Genomic DNA, 15,281 nt, shown 5'->3' on the forward strand with positions numbered 1-15,281 from the left:
TGCTGATGAGCTTCTCCCCTGAATATAAACACCTGATCGTCAATGAAATCACCTGCTGAGACACCTGATCATTAATGAAATCACCTGCTGAAGTGATTGGTAGTAAAGAAAACTTGCAGTGTCTCGGCCCTTCATGACACATGATTGCCCACCCCTGCTCTAGAGGTTAGTAAGGTTCGACCTTACTTGTGTGAAGCGCCTTGAGGCAACTTTGTTGTGATTTGGCGCTATATAAATAAATGAAATCAATTTGAATTATTATTAATATTATTGTTATCTTTATTATACTGCACAGCCACAGCTACTTCCACCAACAAGCTGGGGTTAGACCAGGGATGAAGAAGATGGCTCCTATGGGCCAGTCTGGACCACACTCCCTGAAGATGCAGAAACATGCCAGGAGCTTGTGTCGTGTGGCTGTAAGAAGCACTGCAAGCACGGATGCAAGTGCACGGCAGCAGATTTGGACTGCAATGCCATCTGCTCCTGTGAAGGAGAATGTGTACAAGACTGACTTGTGAACAAGCCACTTGTATATTATTTCCTGTTGTTTTGTCACCTAAGTGCATTGTCAGGTTTTGTTGTATCTGACTACATGTCACATGGTGGTTTCAATGACTTGAGGTAACCTGTTGTGAGTCAACTTTTAAATAACTTCATTTCTTTATATGAGCATTGTTTGGCTTGAAAATATCAGTTTCAGTCTTGTAAAACTTCCATTATTATCACCAGTTCTTTTTAAAATTCAATTCCCCCCCCACCAAAAAAAAAAAAAAAAAAAGAAATTGTGTCTGTAATTTGCAAATTCTGTTGTGTGGGCCGCTGAAGAGGAGGTACTGCTGGCCCACCACCACCAGAGGGCGCCCTGCTTGGAGTGCGGGCTCCAAGCACAAGAGGGCGCCAGACCCAGAAGAAGTGACAGCTGTCACTCATCCTCTGCACCAGCTGTCACTCGTTCATCATCACCACCATAAAAGCAGGACTGCAACTCCACCTCCCCGCCGAGAAATCGACTACCATTACCAAGGTAATTTCTCTGTGAACTTAAGACTGTGTATCTGTCTAAACTCTTCTTTGCAGCCGTTTTCCTGTCGGTGAGACTCGTCTGTGGAGGTGGCGTTTGAGGTGTTCAGCGACGGCTTCGCAACACCTCCCACCCAGATAAGTGCTCAAACAGGAGCTGCACGAGTGTGTACTTGGAGGTGGAGGCGCTTTCTCCCTCGTTAACTGTGGATTTACTGAGTGTGCGGACTCACACTCACTCATCATATTTCTGCTTTCTGCCAGCAGTACCAGGGTCGACAGCCGAAGACAGAGGCCACCTGGGGACTCGGGACTTGGCGGCTCCGGTGTTCTTCAGACCGTTGGTGGTGGAAGCCGTGTGGGACGCAGCTTCTCTCTCGTCGGGGGTCTTCTATCTTCGAGCCTGCCCACACGTCACCTGGTGTTAAATTGACTGTGCAGATTACAGTACGTTTCGTTGTGTATTATCGCAACATTAAATTGTTACCTTTTTGGCTTATTCATTGTCCGTTCATTTGCGCCCCCTGTTGTGGGTCCGTGCTACGACACCTTCCCAACAAATTCATAAGAAATACTATGATACATTTCTGGTGAACAGTTACCCAGAAAGAGATTTATTATACACATGCATCCCTATTCCACAAGTTAGAGTTAGAGTTAGAAATTGAACAATTGTTTGACTGGGCCCTGTTTATCATGTGTGTGTGATTTCTTTGTTTTTTGCAATATAAATCTGCAAAAATCTAAAAAAAAAAAAAAACTTTTCACATTGTCATTATGGGGTATTGTGGGTAGAAGTTTGAGGAAAAATCTATTTCATCCATTTTAGAATGAGGCTGTAACATAACAAAATGTGGAAAAAGTGAAGCACTGTGAATCCTTTCTGGATGCACTGTATTATCATTTGGGCCTGGAGTATACTGGCAAGCACAATCCCTTCTACTAATAATCCCTCACTGGACTAGTTGCCCTACATAACACATAGTGTTACGCCCTCTTTCTGTGCACTGAACTCGATAAAAGAACATTTCACTCACTTACCTGTCTTCCCCTGTGGAAGGGTCTTGGGTTGTACTCAGGCTGTTACACACCATATGCACTTGCTGCACTGTTAATTTAACACTGCAAAATTTAGTATGCACTTCATGATAACAAGTGTCATATCTCAGCTTTGCACTGATAGATAAAAGTTTAGCTGCAAAATTCAGAAAGCAGTGTTTTCTTTTATATCAACAACATTATACCCATCAGTTATACAGATACACATTTACACCGTCAAATTTCTTAGTTTTTCCTTTTTAGCACGGGCTGAAAATTGCCTTGAACTGATTGACTTTATTTATAACATAAATCCTTATCCGTTGTGGCCACTTGCCATTTCAGATGAAGCTCAATAATGCAAATGATGGAAACTGGTGGCAGATAGTGGATTATAATGCACCATCTGGAGAGTGGTGTGTGCATTTTTGTGAGTGTTCACACAAATAGAAGGACCAAATATTACAGCTCAGACAGGAAATAATTAGAGCAATGAGAAAATGCATTACTCCTGATTGTGAAAGCACAAGCTGGCAAGCACAAGGCAATAAAGACAAATTTGCAGTGTGAGCACTCTTATTACCAAGGCAGCGGATAAAATATCAGTGAAATATTTCAGAGAGGATGTGTATGGCTCCATTTTAGTGTGTCACTTCAACTGTCATGATTTAATTATGAAAGCAGTGCTTTGCTGTGTTTTGCATATTTATTAAAATGCACTTCACTGGGCTGATGGTTGCTTTCGTGTATGCAGGTTTTCATGATTCAGTTCTTAAATCAGGGAAATAATAGATAAGATTACCAATGGCAGTGGAATTTAAGGGATTATAGTGCAATTTTATCAGGGTGGAACATGTGCAGTTGTTAATCTCTGTGTTTATGTACCTTGTGTTTAACAGACACACTGAGCAATCCAGAATGTAATTCGATGTTGATTCAGTTTCTATTCATCCATGCACCCATCCTTTCCTTTGTTCTCCAGCACCTCTTGTATATTATGCAAGCAGCACAGACTGGGGTGGAAGTTATCTCCACTCGTGCAGTATGTGTAATTTCTGGATGCAGTTACTCTGTGTTTATTACAAATTCTATTTGATTACATCTTGACCCAGTAACCCTCATTGTGCTCGTCGCAGTCCTGCACAGGCTCATGAATAAATACTTTTTAGGATCCAGATGCATTTATGCATATATACACATGCACTTCCCTTCATCCATCATCACCCTCCATGTGGTAATCCATGTTTGTTGCTATGGCAACAGTTATCAATATGGGGAAAGAGTGAACTTTTGCAGTGTTATACTCACACATGCATACTGTAAAGTGAGGTAGTGTGCAAGGACTGTGGTGGAAGCTTAGTGAGTGTTTTAGTTTTCAGTGGAAATAGGGGGCATGAGGTGAAGGCAGAAGCCAAGAAAAACAGATGACTCTGCTTCTGCAAAATCACCCAGTGAGCACTTTTTCCCTCTCATTTGCACTAAATGTTTTTAACCCGGGCGGTTGGCCCATGGCTGAAAACACTTTAAATATTTTACTCATGGTTAAATCCAAGTGCATTTGGAGTGTTAGAGAGGTGAAATGATGCTTAACGTAAAATGATGAACGAGCGATCATCAGTGAGTTGATGGGCCATGTGTGAGGGAATAAAATACTCAGCTGGGCAGGTTATGAGCGCTTGTGATTACAAATAATGCCTTTCTTAATAAGTGTTGAGCAATGCTGGAATGCTGTATTTCTTCCTACTCGGAGTTGCTTCAGTACTGCTGATTTGAACTTGCGTTCTTTATTACGCAGCGATGGAGTTTATTACTCACTACAAACAATGCATCTAGGACATCCTCAGCCTCAGTGTCACTGCTGGCAGCAGACAAACTGCTCACTGACTCACTCACTGTCTCTGAAACTGACGTGTGACAAAACTAAAACAACCAGTGGTGTTTTCCTCTTGCATTAACATATGTACGTGCAAGAATTGAGTCTACGAACACACACACGCTGCTGCTGCAGCCAAAGGCCCAATGGGATATTTGAAATAATTAAACAGGAAGAAATATTATATCAATCAATCAATCAATCAATTTTTTTATATAGCGCCAAATCACAACAAACAGTTGCCCCAAGGCGCTTTATATTGTAAGGCAAGGCCATACAATAATTATGTAAAACCCCAACGGTCAAAACGACCCCCTGTGAGCAAGCACTTGGCTACAGTGGGAAGGAAAAACTCCCTTTTAACAGGAAGAAACCTCCAGCAGAACCAGGCTCAGGGAGGGGCAGTCTTCTGCTGGGACTGGTTGGGGCTGAGGGAGAGAACCAAGAAAAAGACATGCTGTGGAGGGGAGCAGAGATCGATCACTAATGATTAAATGCAGAGTGGTGCATACAGAGCAAAAAGAGAAAGAAACAGTGCATCATGGGAACCCCCCAGCAGTCTACGTCTATAGCAGCATAACTAAGGGATGGTTCAGGGTCACCTGATCCAGCCCTAACTATAAGCTTTAGCAAAAAGGAAAGTTTTAAGCCTAATCTTAAAAGTAGAGAGGGTGTCTGTCTCCCTGATCTGAATTGGGAGCTGGTTCCACAGGAGAGGAGCCTGAAAGCTGAAGGCTCTGCCTCCCATTCTACTCTTACAAACCCTAGGAACTACAAGTAAGCCTGCAGTCTGAGAGCGAAGCGCTCTATTGGGGTGATATGGTACTACGAGGTCCCTAAGATAAGATGGGACCTGATTATTCAAAACCTTATAAGTAAGAAGAAGAATTTTAAGTTCTATTCTAGAATTAACAGGAAGCCAATGAAGAGAGGCCAATATGGGTGAGATATGCTCTCTCCTTCTAGTCCCCGTCAGTACTCTAGCTGCAGCATTTTGAATTAACTGAAGGCTTTTTAGGGAACTTTTAGGACAACCTGATAATAATGAATTACAATAGTCCAGCCTAGAGGAAATAAATGCATGAATTAGTTTTTCAGCATCACTCTGAGACAAGACCTTTCTGATTTTAGAGATATTGCGTAAATGCAAAAAAGCAGTCCTACATATTTGTTTAATATGCACTTTGAATGACATATCCTGATCAAAAATGACTCCAAGATTTCTCACAGTATTACTAGAGGTCAGGGTAATGCCATCCAGAGTAAGGATCTGGTTAGACACCATGTTTCTAAGATTTGTGGGGCCAAGTACAATAACTTCAGTTTTATCTGAGTTTAAAAGCAGGAAATTAGAGGTCATCCATGTCTTTATGTCTGTAAGACAATCCTGCAGTTTAGCTAATTGGTGTGTGTCCTCTGGCTTCATGGATAGATAAAGCTGGGTATCATCTGCGTAACAATGAAAATTTAGGCAATACCGTCTAATAATACTGCCTAAGGGAAGCATGTATAAAGTAAATAAAATTGGTCCTAGCACAGAACCTTGTGGAACTCCATAATTAACTTTAGTCTGTGAAGAAGATTCCCCATTTACATGAACAAATTGTAATCTATTAGACAAATATGATTCAAACCACCGCAGCGCAGTGCCTTTAATACCTATGGCATGCTCTAATCTCTGTAATAAAATTTTATGGTCAACAGTATCAAAAGCAGCACTGAGGTCTAACAGAACAAGCACAGAGATGAGTCCACTGTCCGAGGCCATAAGAAGATCATTTGTAACCTTCACTAATGCTGTTTCTGTACTATGATGAATTCTAAAACCTGACTGAAACTCTTCAAATAGACCATTCCTCTGCAGATGATCAGTTAGCTGTTTTACAACTACCCTTTCAAGAATTTTTGAGAGAAAAGGAAGGTTGGAGATTGGCCTATAATTAGCTAAGATAGCTGGGTCAAGTGATGGCTTTTTAAGTAATGGTTTAATTACTGCCACCTTAAAGCCTGTGGTACATAGCCAACTAACAAAGATAGATTGATCATATTTAAGATCGAAGCATTAATTAATGGTAGGGCTTCCTTGAGCAGCCTGGTAGGAATGGGGTCTAATAAACATGTTGATGGTTTGGATGAAGTAACTAATGAGAATAACTCAGACAGAACAATCGGAGAGAAAGAGTCTAACCAAATACCGGCATCACTGAAAGCAGCCAAAGATAACGATACGTCTTTGGGATGGTTATGAGTAATTTTTTCTCTAATAGTTAAAATTTTGTTAGCAAAGAAAGTCATGAAGTCATTACTAGTTAAAGTTAATGGAATACTCAGCTCAATAGAGCTCTGACTCTTTGTCAGCCTGGCTACAGTGCTGAAAAGAAACCTGGGGTTGTTCTTATTTTCTTCAATTAGTGATGAGTAGAAAGATGTCCTAGCTTTACGGAGGGCTTTTTTATAGAGCAACAGACTCTTTTTCCAGGCTAAGTGAAGATCTTCTAAATTAGTGAGATGCCATTTCCTCTCCAACTTACGGGTTATCTGCTTTAAGCTACGAGTTTGTGAGTTATACCACGGAGTCAGACACTTCTGATTTAAAGCTCTCTTTTCAGAGGAGCTACAGCATCCAAAGTTGTCTTCAATGAGGATGTAAAACTATTGACGAGATACTCTATCTCCCTTACAGAGTTTAGGTAGCTACTCTGCACTGTGTTGGTATATGGCATTAGAGAACATAAAGAAGGAATCATATCCTTAAACCTAGTTACAGCGCTTTCTGAAAGACTTCTAGTGTAATGAAACTTATTCCCCACTGCTGGGTAGTCCATCAGAGTAAATGTAAATGTTATTAAGAAATGATCAGACAGAAGGGAGTTTTCAGGGAATACTGTTAAGTCTTCTATTTCCATACCATAAGTCAGAACAAGATCTAAGATATGATTAAAGTGGTGGGTGGACTCATTTACTTTTTGAGCAAAGCCAATAGAGTCTAATAATAGATTAAATGCAGTGTTGAGGCTGTCATTCTCAGCATCTGTGTGGATGTTAAAATCGCCCACTATAATTATCTTATCTGAGCTAAGCACTAAGTCAGACAAAAGGTCTGAAAATTCACAGAGAAACTCACAGTAACGACCAGGTGGACGATAGATAATAACAAATAAAACTGGTTTTTGGGACTTCCAATTTGGATGGACAAGACTAAGAGACAAGCTTTCAAATGAATTAAAGCTCTGTCTGGGTTTTGGATTAATTAATAAGCTGGAATGGAAGATTGCTGCTAATCCTCCACCCCGGCCCGTGCTACGAGCATTCTGACAGTTAGTGTGACTCGGGGGTGTTGACTCATTTAAACTAACATATTCATCCTGCTGTAACCAGGTTTCTGTTAGGCAGAATAAATCAATATGTTGATCAATTATTATATCATTTACCAACAGGGACTTAGAAGAGAGAGACCTAATGTTTAATAGACCACATTTAACTGTTTTAGTCTGTGGTGCAGTTGAAGGTGCTATATTATTTTTTCTTTTTGAATTTTTATGCTTAAATAGATTTTTGCTGGTTATTGGTAGTCTGGGAGCAGGCACCGTCTCTACGGGGATGGGGTAATGAGGGGATGGCAGGGGGAGAGAAGCTGCAGAGAGGTGTGTAAGACTACAACTCTGCTTCCTGGTCCCAACCCTGGATAGTCACGGTTTGGAGGATTTAAGATTTCTAGAAATGAGAGCTGCTCCATCCAAAGTGGGATGGATGCCGTCTCTCCTAACAAGACCAGGTTTTCCCCAGAAGCTTTGCCAATTATCTATGAAGCCCACCTCATTTTTTGGACACCACTCAGACAGCCAGCAATTCAAGGAGAACATGCGGCTAAACATGTCACTCCCGGTCCGATTGGGGAGGGGCCCAGAGAAAACTACAGAGTCCGACATTGTTTTTGCAAAGTTACACACCGATTTAATGTTAATTTTAGTGACCTCCGATTGGCGTAACCGGGTGTCATTACTGCCGACGTGAATTACAATCTTACCAAATTTACGCTTAGCCTTAGCCAGCAGTTTCAAATTTCCTTCAATGTCGCCTGCTCTGGCCCCCGGAAGACAATTGACTATGGTTGCTGGTGTCGCTAACTTCACATTTCTCAAAACAGAGTCGCCAATAACCAGAGTTTGATCCTCGGCGGGTGTGTCGTCGAGTGGGAAAAAAACGGTTAGAGATGTGAACGGGTTGGCGGTGTACACGGGGCTTCTGTTTAGGGCTACGCTTCCTCCTCACAGTCACCCAGTCGGCCTGCTTTCCCGGCTGCTCGGGATCTGCCAGGGGGGAACTAACGGCGGCTAAGCTACCTTGGTCCGCACCGACTACAGGGGCCTTGCTAGCTGTAGAATTTTCCACGGTGCGGAGCCGAGTCTCCAATTCGCCCAGCCTGGCCTCCAAAGCTACGAATAAGCTACACTTATTACAAGTACCATTACTGCTAAAGGAGGCCGAGGAATAACTAAACATTTCACACCCAGAGCAGAAAAGTGCGGGAGAGACAGGAGAAGCCGCCATGCTAAATCGGCTAAGAGCTAGTAGCTACGCTAAGCTAGCGGATTCCTAAAAACACGCAAAGTGAATAATGTGTAAATAATTTAGAGGTGATTCAGCAGAAGGAGTGCTTTAGTTAAGGCACGTAAAGATTACACTGGGAAACAAATCGTAATCTAGATAACTAGATCAATCTAACTGCGCAGATTAAACAGCTAACAGATACAGAAAAACACCGCTGTGCTCCAGAACAGGAAGTGATACAATACCGCAGTGAGAGCCAACCACCAGTAGAGGCAAGCAAGGCAATATATGTGTATATGTGTAAGCTTACTTATATGTGTAAGCTATAGAAATAGTGAAAACACTATCCTCTCACAATGTCTGGTATTTCATGCAAATGATGAGATGATCGAGGCTGTGAAGAAAAGTTGTATATAGCAGAATCCAATAACTTTGTTTCTTGAAGTCAATTAAATTATTCAGTACACCCTAGCATTTTATTGAAATACAATATAGTATGAACAAAAAGAGCCTGGTAATAAGGGCGCAATTTAGAACTAGGAATTGGGGGGGATAAAGTGCGAGGCCCGCAGGGCCGAAGCCCATAGGCCGGGGGTCTGGGGCCGTTTTAGGCCCCCAGAAGCCAATGGTTTCTAGATAAGCTCAGATGCATTCTGAGCATCCAGAACAGTAATTTTAATGTTTTGAGAAGACCATAAAGTGGACACCATTTGACTTATGCAATTTAAACTGTGGATATAAGTACTTTATTCTGAGAATAGCCAGCATTGATTTTATTAACATTCTGGTGTAAATAATGTATCACCACATGTGTAGAACTCAAAAAGAATGATAGGTTGAGTTTTCATTAAAAAAAAACAACTGCAATGTGGTAAAATGTATTCATAAATATGAAAGAACAGGCTCTTAATAATTATTAACTATCGCATACTGTATTTTTTTTTCTCAAGATTTGTTTTTGCATAAGTTTGAAAAAACAACAGATCATAAGTTTAGGATAAACTAGTTATCATAAATTTAATTTTCGAAGTGGCACTAATGACAACACTCATACTGAACATAATTTCGCTTGCATAGACTGATTTTGGAGATCAAGCAATAATTGCAGATGGGCTTTCTGAGGTCCCAGATAGCTTTTCTGATTTCCTTTTCTAACTTTCAGAATTTAGTAAATTAGCATATGATCCATTGATACTTATGTGTAGACACTAGTCCCTAGAGGCAACTATTTTTGGCTTCAAATCTGGGCAAATGCAGTCCCAGAAAATTCAGAATGTGACAAACAAGAAACAGGTGTTGTAAACAAGTCAATGCTGCTAAAAATACAAACTTGCAGAAACAAAGATACTATTCTGACATGGTTTTGCACATGAGACTGACATAGCATGTTTCAAGTACACACATATATGTCAGAAGGTGAGGGGGACATACCATATTCTGTCCCCCCTGGTTGATAAGGTGGGGGGGGACATGTCCCCCCATCCCCCACCAAATTGCACCCATGCCTGGTAAATTACTAAAAGAAGAGAAATCAGGTTGACAGTGCATTGCCTTCTATACAAACAGAAATGCACTGATTCTTACTGAGTGATTCATTTATTTTCTTGTCTATGTCATTGAAGACAGTATGAACCCAAAATATTTCATATTTTGTGTGATCAACTTCATTAAATTTTTTAATATACACTTATTCCTGCAATCAGTCCTACAACGCATTACAAAAAATGTTGGGATGGGGCAAAATAAATAAATAATTATATATTTCACATTGATGATGTTAGCTGGTGATAGTTATCATGATTTGATACAAAATCAGGATCCGCGAAGCTGGGCAAAAGAAGCACAAATTGGCACGTACACTCGTGTGCCATTTGTGGTGGGGTACGCGGACAGTCCCCCGCCATTTGTGTGGTGACACACTCGTGAGGCACTTAGAAAAGGTTGGGCCATTCCCACATCCAGCTTAAAAAATGGTCTGCCTGCACTCTATTTTCGTGTTGGAAGCACAAATGGCCCCGCCTTTTCTGAGCTGTTGGATGTTCATGGGCGACACCTGGACTCTGGCCAATGCCGGCCGAGAGTGGGTCGAATGGGCACTCTCATGGTGTCACCTGTCATCATGGGAAGAAAAAAATGTAAAATGAAAAAATAAATTAAATGGTTACATTTATCCAGTGATTTGTACTATAAAGTTATTTTCCTTTTAACTTCACCAGTTTTAGATTATGTTTTATTCAAAATCGCTGAATTTTTATATTTGCCATTCAAATGCTGAGAGGAGACGTGCACTGAGGCAGCATCCAGCCGTGCCTCACCTTAGATTGTGCGATCACTGGGCTAATTGCTGGAATGGTGTGCAGTGAGGCTGTATTACAGGATTTTCACAGATCTGGCAACCTGCTTCTGACAGATTGCTTGTTGCTGTGACACCACTCTGAACTTCACACGGTTGTATACACTTTTTTTTATTTCTGTTTAGCACTCTTCTGGTTATTAATTGTATCTGCTCTGAATGTTATTTAACAACAGCCCTGTTGTGAATCGCTAGCAGTTAGCATTTGCTAGCAGTTAGCATTCGCTAGTGGTTAGTTATCGCTAGCTAGGTCGACCCATCCCCTCTCCGTTGTTACTTTTTATAGCTGTTTGTTTTCTACCCGTTGAATACTTCTGTTAGTTTTTCAGTTGAACTGCTGTGAATTTTAATAAATTTATTTGTGTCTGTGTGAGCCTTAGGAGTGGTTAGCTTATCCATTATTGGTTAGCTCGTGTTTGCTTGGCTACATTCTTGAATTTCTCAGTGTACAAAGTACACTACTAATTCTACTTTACACCCTTCGTAAATCCTGCATGATGTTGGAAGATAGGGTGGCTCTCTTAGAGAGCCGTGTCCGTAAGTTAGAGCAGCTTCTTAGCGCAGTGGAGTTAGATGTTACGGGCACTCCAGATGAAGTTAGTGTTGGGCCAACTAGCAATGACGGCTTTCGGACTGTGGCTAGGCGGAGGAAGCCCTGTAGGGCTTGGTGCCCAGTTGTGGCACCCTGATCACACTCGCCAGTGCGAACTGTGAATCCCCCTTGGATTTGCCAGATGTGAATTCTCTGAGCCCACATGTGACTTCCACTCCTGTCTCCAGGCTGAAACACTGGACTTTAGTGATAGAGGATTCTATCACCCACAAAGTCAGGTTACAGATGCCGGCTGACGTTAAATGTATTCCTGGGGCCAGAGCTTCCGACATTGCATCTCATCTTAGGGTGCTGAGATTGCAGAAGGGAAGACAGACGAAGGAACATGACATGAGATATAGTCACATAGTTATTCACGTTGGCACCAATGATATCAGGATGAAGCACTCAGAGGTCACAAAAATGGACATAGAGAGGACTTGTGACCTTGCCAGAAAAATGTGTCAGCATTGATTAATAGTCTCTGGTCCCCTCCCCTCCCGAGGTACTGATGAGGCGTTTAGCAGACTGACATCGTTAAATAGGTGGCTGGCGCAGTTTTGTAGACAGCAAGGCTTTAGCTTTATTGATAACTGGCCTTTGTTCTGGGGCCGCCGTGGCTTGCTGATGCCGGAGGGCCTCCACCCTACTGAGGAAGGCGCCGCCATCTTGTCTGTGAACATACATAGAGCTCTACAGGGAGGGTAACATTAGGAATCTACAGCAGGCCACGGAGCAGGTGATTACAGACCCTGCAAGGCTTATGACAGATGTGGGTGTGGAATCCATTAGCTTAGCGGGGAATTTAGTGCAGAAAATCCACTACGGTGATAGTGCAGTTTATTTGCCAGGGAGGGAATTTCAACAAGTTGAGACTGTGGCCTGCTTCTGTAGTCATGTCCATAAAAATCACAGAGGGATATGCTTTCCAAACTTAATACCCATTACTGTTCTGTGTTGGGGGGTTTGGCTGGAATTTTGGTGCTGCTTTTATTTTGTTTTTCTCTCCAGGTGGTTTTGAACTGATTCCTGAAAGGAATGTGCTGTACAGAAGAATCCTTCACCCTCATTAAGCCTATCTGCTGCACCTGTGGATGACGCTCACGTTCACCCTCATTAAGCCTATCTGCTGCACCTGTGGATGACGCTCACGTGCGGACCTAAGGACTTTCAGCTGGGACCAATTATGAGATAAAGTACTGCATTTAAGCCCTGAGTGACCAGGGCTGAATTGCTGGAGAATACGACCTTGTGACGACCGTTTGTGTGACACTGAGGGCCGCTCCAGGTTCTGACACATTGTGCCTGTGAAGGAGGTCAGGGGTGAGGGATACACGCTGTCAGCACACTACAGGGGTGACTACTGCTTGAGTAATTAATGACTGTAATTTGGCGTCTAACGCAGCTTTATTGGAACAGTGGTGAAAATTGTGTGGTTTGCTCCTCACTGCCGTGGCGTGTGGATTAATGATCCTCCACTTGCCGTGAGAAGCTGCCCCTTTAAATTAAGCCTGAATTCAGAGCTGAACATGTTGCTGATGATGTGTGCCTCTGAATGGTGTTTTGTGTTGCAGTGTTGACTTACCTCACCTTGTCCGTCCTTCACAGAGTCAGTTCATGTCCTAGCCACCTGGGGGGTGTCGGCGGGGTTTCTTGGGTCCAGAACTGCTGGGCTCCGATCCGTTTGGGCGCTGTGAGAGCGCGCCATCGTTCACCTCACCAGGCCATTATATGTCTTTTGTTTGCACTTGTATTATTGCACAGGAGGGAAATAAATTTTGTTCTTTGGAACTGCTCTCTGATTATTTAGCGCTGGGTTCAGTCAGACGCTGGTTCGGTTCTCTAACCCGCGTCCTACACATAACACATTACTATATTGGATTATGTTGAAATTGAGGATGGCCCAGTGGTTGTTCCAGCAATAGCAAAGATTTCGTGTCTGCTACCTACAACGCGCGTGGAATGTCTTAAACCTAAACCTACTTCTAGGCATCTTATATATGCTACTCTGGAACCACCCCTAAACCCAAACAGTTCAACTGTCAACCCCACTGAGGTCCTTAGACTGGGTTTCATTAAGATAAGATCACTGTCCTCAAAATCATTGTTGATCAATGATCTAATTATTGATCATCACTTAGATATGATTGGGCTATGTGAAACCTGGCTTAAACCTACAGCTGTCCTCCCCTTAAATGAGGCCTGCCCACCAGCATATACATTTAGTCACGGCCGTCATGATGCGAAGCAAGGCGGGGGTGTTGCTCTTATTTATAAATCTAGGTTTAGCTTATTAGCTGTTGGGGGTTACAAATATCACTCGTTTGAGCATCTGATTCTCCGCTCTGCTCAGGATATTACACATTGCCAAGGTCAGAACAATAAAAATCAATCGTATTACTTTGTCACTGTATATAGGCCTCCTGGCCCATATTCTGAATTCTTAGATGAATTTGGTGCATTCATCTCTAACTTGTCAACTAGTGTAGATAACATTCTGATCATTGGTGACTTTAACATTCATATAAATAAGTTACAACTAAGACTGAACTCGAAGCTAGACTGCCTGATGTCTTAGCTTCACATTTGACAAATACCCAGTCAGTAGACAGACTTGTGGATAGTTTAAACTCAGTGCTCAAAACTACACTCGACATGATTGCACCACCTGTGTTAAAACTGCTCTCCCCCAAATCACAGTCACCTTGGTTCAATAATTATCCTCGTGACCTCAAGCATAAAGGAGGTCTAGAACGGAAATGGCGTTGTTCAAAATTAGAAGTATTTCACCTTGCGTGGCATGATGCTATCTTAGACTATAAGCATGCATTATTGGCTACAAAGCGGACTTACTACTCTGATTTGATCAACAAAAACAAGCATAACTCAAAGTTCTTGTTCAACATGGTGGCAACACTTATTCATGGACAACCACCATTCGCTCTCCTTTTACAGCACAAGATTTCCTGGATTACTTTGGGAAGAAAATAGAAGACATCAGGTTAAACATATCCGAGCATGCCTTAATCCAGCCACTACACCCTGCTATTTATGTGGGCACCACTACTGAGGTATTACCTAGATTTACAGAATTTGACAGTATCTCACTAGGCATGCTGACAAAACTCGTAATGTCAACAAAAAGCACAACCTGTTTATTTGATCCTATACCAACAAAACTGTTTAAGGACCTGTGGCCCACTCTTGGGCTGACTGTGCTGGAAATTATTAATCTTTCTTTAACTTCTGGATCTGTTCCTAAATGTTTCAAATCTGCAGTGATTAAACCATTACTTAAGAAACCTAATCTTGACCCTAGTGTATTGACAAACTATTGGCCGATATCAAATCTATCCTTTTTCTCTAAAATTCTGGAAAAAGTGATGTCCTTCCCACTGTGGCCAAGTGCTTGCTCATAGGGGGTCGTTTTGACCGTTGGGGTTTTTCATAATTATTGTATGGCCTTGCCTTACAATATGGAGCGCCTTGGGGCAACTGTTTGTTGTGATTTGGCGCTATATAAGAAAAGGGTTGATTGATTGATTGATTGATGTCACGGCAGCTCGTAGACTATCTTACGGAGAATGATCTCTTTGAGCCACTGCAGTCTGCTTTTAGAAAATATCATTCCACAGAGACGGCTCTCACTAAAGTGGTGAACGATCTTCTGCTTACAATGGATTCGGACACCACTACGGTTCTGTTGCTGTTAGATCTCAGTGCTGCATTTGATACAGTGGATCATCATATTCTACTTTTATCTGGAAAATCATTTTGGGATTACTGGGAGTGCCCTTGGCTGACGTCATACTTGACCAGTCATTCTCACTGTTTTGTACAGTAACACTACC

At 42.0% G+C, this 15,281-nt stretch overlaps 1 long non-coding RNA gene across 1 annotated transcript; it reads left to right on the top strand.

Moving 5' to 3' along the window:
* The first annotated feature begins 406 nt into the window (after positions 1-406).
* LOC117511638 lies at positions 407-10,766 on the top strand. Its single transcript, XR_004561011.1, has 3 exons — positions 407-419; positions 6,109-6,115; positions 10,613-10,766. It is a non-coding gene; the product is annotated as an uncharacterized LOC117511638 (long non-coding RNA).
* Positions 10,767-15,281: the final 4,515 nt, after the last annotated feature.

Source organism: Thalassophryne amazonica, chromosome 6 (genome assembly GCF_902500255.1).
Source record: "Thalassophryne amazonica chromosome 6, fThaAma1.1, whole genome shotgun sequence".
Classification (NCBI taxonomy): domain Eukaryota; kingdom Metazoa; phylum Chordata; class Actinopteri; order Batrachoidiformes; family Batrachoididae; genus Thalassophryne; species Thalassophryne amazonica.